We start from the raw sequence: 6000 nt of genomic DNA, 5'->3' as shown, positions 1-6000 counted from the left end.
TGAAGGGCAGTGGGACTAGACTAAGTACCTTTCACATACTGACCAGGGTATATGCTCCCTATTTAGAACTCTATAGAGAGATTCCAAAGAATATGCTTTTGTTTTAGGGAACAGAGGCACATTTTTGTTTTGCTCCTCCCCTCCCAAATCTTTTCCTTCAGAAAAAACTCTTGGTAATCCTTCTTGCTTGTGTTTTTTTAATCTATAGACAAAAATCTGGAGCCAGAAGTCAGAAGAAAACTCAAATGCATAAATCCCTTTAAAAGAGCTTCTATCTTATCTAGGCTTATATACATGTGGTAGGAACGTGGAGACTGGAGCCAACTGTATTATTTTTGCCAATCTGCCTTCAAGTGTGAATAATGTCCCAAAAGTTTATATGCTTTCCTAGATATATGTTACAGAGCTCACAGATAACTGTGTAGTTTGTCTGTCACCTATCCCAGCAGCTGTGAGAAATACCTGGACTCCTCAGGAAGACATATCGTTCAAGAAGTCATCACTTCATTCATTTAGAAAATAATAAATTCTCAGGAGCAGCATCAAAGAGTAGTGAAAAAAGGTTACTGTGGATCCTGAGACAGCTTTTGTTCAGTTCTCTCCCCTGGATATTTCCCTTCTCCTTGCTTTTTCTATCCCTTATGCTCTTTGGGACCAGTTCAGTACAGAGGATTTCTCTGCAAACAAACGTTGGCTTCATTCACAGTCAAGTAAAGCAAGGGATCAGACTCATCTGCATGTCTAGAGCAACCAGAACTTCAAGTTTATCATTCAGAAATCACACAGACCCATAAGCTGAACATTTATTTGGCCTCTGTATCACAAGGGACTCTCAGAACAGAGTTTCCATCTCCCCTGCCTTGATCTGAGATGGAGCATTACTGAATCTGGGGACATGGTCAGAGTTGTGCAGCTGGTCTGTATCAAGGGATGAACTCCTTCACACCACCAAAGCTGCCAGGCCTCTCAGATCTGCAGTCTGACTACACATGGAGACACTCCCTAATCTGGTTCTGTCAAAATAATCTGCTTTTTGTGGCAAACTATCAGAGAACCATAGGAAAGGAATGAAAGAAAAATGTTCCTTTTTGTTGGCTCCTGTTATTCCTGGGACGGGACAAGGTTCTCACTGACAGTTGGTTACCATGCCTACTAATACCTTGACAGAAAGTGAATGAATACTACGATTTAGAGGAAAAGTGAAATCTCACTAGGAATATCATAGGAGTAGGCAACTGTAAGTAGTTTCTTTAAAGAGAGGAACTGATGGCCATTTGGAAAGAAAGTATTTATATTTAATGATCTGCAAAGTTTAGCCTCTGGCTAAACTATTTAAAGATAATCTTACAATTAAAACCAGTTAACTCAAAAACTGCTGCAAGATGAAAAATATTTGTTCTCTTGTCCACACTTTGAATTGGCACAACCTTTTTTTTGCAGGTAACTTCCCTCCAAATACTAAATGTTGCTATCTTACAGAGCATAGAGAAGAGGGACAGCATCTGTTACTCAGCCAAGAAACAAGTCTGAGTGCCTTACTGCCAGGAAAGACAACTCACTTTGTACAAGAATGCTATTTGTCTGTTAGACATACAAGAATCCACTTAGCTTCCATTTCAGCTCATTTGTAGTTGCCAATATCTACCCTTTAAGTACTTCCAGCTGCCACTTCTGTGTTGAAAAGGTATCTGTTTTCATCTTTCATTTAGGACTGAGACATTGTCCAAAGCATCTGGTAATGTGAACTGTGGGGCCCTGGGTAGCCCAAGAACTACATAACCTGGTTCAAAGAGGGCAATAAAGGAGATTCCTGAGTGGTTCTTCTGGTCCTTTGTTATCAAAAAATTCTACCTAACAAACCCACTTTCTTTTGCAGGCTTGTTTTTAACCCTGCATCAGTTCCCCAGTCAAGCTGGCCAGATAGCTGCACACACAGCTGCACTTGCAGAACTGAGAGTGTGATGCAGGGGCAGGAGGAGATTTCCACTCTACCCTTCTAGAATTTCACAAATCACAAAACTGACTTGACCACAGTGCATCCAAATCAGAGACAGAAGATTTCAGCCTACATGGACACTAACCCAAACCTCCTCCACAGCACTAATTCCTCAGGCAAACATCTACAAATAGGCTGTGGATTCAATAATGATTTCAAAATGTTTGTTTCCAGGAAAGAATAGTGGGAGGATAAAGGAGGTAAAACAAGATATTTTAGATCCTACACTTGAGTGAATCGTTTATCAGCTGCCACGATCCCTATAGAGAGCTAGCAAGAAGTAATAAAATATCTAGGGCTTAAAAGATACAATCTTCCCTAAAATCACAATCTAGGCTCAGAAAAGCAGATTTCCATTGCAAACTTGCATTGCTGTCCTATGCATCAAAATCAATGGCTAGTCCACCTGCACTACAACTACTTTAACCATTCAATAATGGAGATACTGCCCAACAACTCCCCAGTGTGTCTGACAGTGTATGGACACTGCAGACATTTTTAGAGCCACAGCTCATGAAAGCACAGCCAGCCTGGCTGTAGAGCAGCTGTTGTTAGCAGAACTCTTGCAGCACAGATTTCATTGCAGGGGTGCATGATGTTCTACAAAACTGAATAAATACTTGAGAAGTATTATTAGCCAGCTCAGAGATCTGTTTCAGTCTAGCTCTTCTGCCAGTAGCCAGTCATTTTAACTGGTATTTTAACAATACAACTTCAATTACATGGAAATAACATTTGTTTTAACTGCTCCCAGAAATCACAGAACTTACAAAGCAAAGTGTCTCCCAATATCCTTGTTCAGAAGGGCTCTTTTGCCATGACTCTCATCATGTAGGGATAATTTGATGTAAAAAGTCTCATTTGACTAATATGAACACTGCCCATAAACTGCTGGGAGATATTTCTCTGGGCCTGAAGCTAATGAGGCTGTGGCTCATTAGCTTTCCTGGTGACTAATACAGGCCAACAGTCCCCATTTTCCCTCTTTAGACACTCCATTCCCAGGCATCCTTTCTCACTGAGGTGCCATCCTTGCTGTTGTGCCACCACTGAGACTTGTTTGGTCCCAGAGTGAATCAAATCAGGGAATTGATTCAGCTGAAAAATAAAAGCAACCACAAGCAAGTGTATTTGTTGGCAAAAGGGAGGAGGTAAGAAGCAAAAGAGGCTGCAGTAAGAAGCAGAAGTCAAGGACTTGATACCTTGGTTCAAACCACAGCCTATTACGTGAGCCTTGCTGACAGAGTGTACCTATTCTAACAGAGGATCTGGAGCTGTAAAGGCATGAAATTACTGCTGAGTGGGAAAAGGTCAGTTAAAGAGTTCAGAAGAGATGTCAAGTCAGCCTTCATAGTCCCTTGTCTTAGTTGTAGCTCCACTCTTTCAATAAAGAAGGAATTTAAGAGGTTTGAATTCAACACTACAAGAGTTTATTGAGTAGCTTTGAGTATCTCTGAGAAATGATAGTTGTTTCAAGAATAATTAGTCCAAGAATATACTGGCAACATAGTTCAAACAGGGTCCTTCCAATACATTTAGAAGATTCAGGGACAGGTACCAACTTCCTTAATTGAGTACCCCTTTTTGGCATTCTTCAGTTCACCTCCCATCTCAGTTAAATACAACACATTTAATGAAAAATCTCATGCAGTCTCCATGAATTACTGCATATCAGTTCCTTCTTCTAAAGCACACAATTAAAAAATTTCAGACAGAAAAGAGCTTGGAGCAAAATTCCTTGGCTAAATAGCTTTTAAGATTGTGAGAACTTAGATCCAAAGTATGTTACTGTAATCCATCCAATTCAACCAGCATTTCATCCTTTATAAGTAACTCAGTCTAAAGCTTTACGCTCAACTAGTGAAAGTTGAAAAAATGCTGATTTCCATGCTAAACAATCTCCTGTCAACAATCATATATAAGAAAGTACATCAATAGTCCTCATGTACATAGTAGGTAGATCTGAATTCAGGACATCATTCAGGATCTTGAAGTCATACCTAAATTACCAATAAAGCATTCATGGAAATGGCAAATAATTTTCTCCTGACATTAATATTGCTTCATGTGACCCCAGCTCACACATTCCAGTTCCCAGTTCTGACTATTTTAACTTTCTGCTCACCAGTTCATCCACAACACATTCTTTAAGCTGCTTTGTATAATGGTTTTCTTTCTCCTTTGTCTTGACGATACCATGAGTCCATTCTGAGTCCCTCAGCTTCCTCCTGCTTCACCACATCCATCCTTGTCACAGAGCACAAAAAGTGCAAAAATATGTAGTCCAGCTTCTCCTTTACTCTTGTGAAAAATGGGTCAGTCAGCTTTGTGCTCCTCCCTACCTTTCACCCTTTGTAGTTATATCCTGTCTGCTCTATTGTTCAGATTTCTCTCCTAGATGGTAAATTCTTCACAGCAGACACTCCATCTACTCTTAACACTTGGCCTGTTGTGGATTTTGCTATCATACAGAGGATAAAAGTATATTCCACACAGACCTGAACTTTTTCTCATATGAACCAAAAAAACCCAAACTCTGTGCAAAATTGCCAATGTTTTTGAGTCAGAAAAGTAATGTAGGAGTCTATTTTTAGACACTGTGTTAAGTTTCACTCACTTTTGATAATCTGTATTTTCCTTTTATGGAGCTATGTTTTGTTTATGGCTTAGAAATTGTGCATGAGATCTCACACGATGACCTTTAAAATAAACCAAGTTTAACATCTTGATATCCACAGTGGCGTGGGAGTCTAAAGATGTGGTTGCAGATACCTGTTTCTCGTTAGAAGGAAGCTAATGACAGATCATGCCACTTCCTCACTTATCAAGGAAGATCCTCTTGATGCAAGTTTTGTGTTAACTGCAGCAGTTCACCATGCACTGGGGGTGTATTTCTGTTATATGGATACAAGTTGTTGACAGAGCTCAATACTGTACATTGTTCACCAATTGATTAATCCATAGAAATGAACAGAATACATTTAATACCTATACAAAGCTCACGAACTCGTCTGCACAATATTGAGCAGGCAATAAATGTGAAGTACAGCGGATAGAATTTCCAGACATTTTCCAGTTCCATCTCTTCAATCACAAGGAAGCATAACAGAAAATGGCATCTGTTGGTCTGTATCTTCTGATGGCACTAATTTCTCAGCTAATTTGCATAGAAGTGCCAAAGAATGAAAACCATTACATTCTTTTAGGAGATGAGCTACATTACAGACAGCAACTGTACGAACTCCACAGACACCCTTATCACTGACCTGAGTCCTGAGCTGGACATACTGTACTTGAAAAGACTAAGAAGTATTTTAATTGCCCTTTTCTTTTCCTGCCACTGATGTTTGCGCTGAGCTTGTCAACAGGATGTTTTGTACACACATGTTCTTGAGGATCCCAGCTGCAGTGTGAGTGAGCAATGTAAGGAAAACCAACACTGGATGCTGCCAACCGTGCCCTACAAACCTCAAGGAAGAAGCTCTTTAATGATCTCTACTACAGAAACAATCTTTGCACACCAAAGACTGGAAAACAACTGATGTACTTTGTCACCTCAGCTAAAAACCTTGTTGAGTGGAAGTCAAAACCTACACAATACTTTTCAGGTGTAACAGCTGCATCCCAAATTCATTTTATTCACCCAGGGATGCAAGAAAGCTTTGCAATGGAAATTCCAGGATTAACAAGGTGACTATTTATGTTCAGCTAAAAAGACTGGTCAGCTTGACATGCCTACTCTAAATACTGAAGTGGAAGAAAAGAAAGGTGTTTACAAAAGCTAACTTTAGCTTAGTAAGGCTAAGAAAACAACTGAGCAGAAGCTATCCTGAATTACCATTTGAAAAATCTCTTCCCAACCCACACAGACCTGAGTGAAGAGTACCATCAATATGCTAGGATCAGTTTTTATCAATATTCCAAAATCTGTTAAAGAGTTGCAGATGGCTTCCTTAAGGGCTGAGCTGTATTTAGTGAAAATCAATTTCAGTCACAGTCCTAGA

The sequence above is a fragment of the Melospiza melodia genome, chromosome 13 (genome assembly GCF_035770615.1).
Source record: "Melospiza melodia melodia isolate bMelMel2 chromosome 13, bMelMel2.pri, whole genome shotgun sequence".
NCBI lineage: Eukaryota > Metazoa > Chordata > Aves > Passeriformes > Passerellidae > Melospiza > Melospiza melodia.
Note: the sequence above shows the minus strand (reverse complement) of the source record.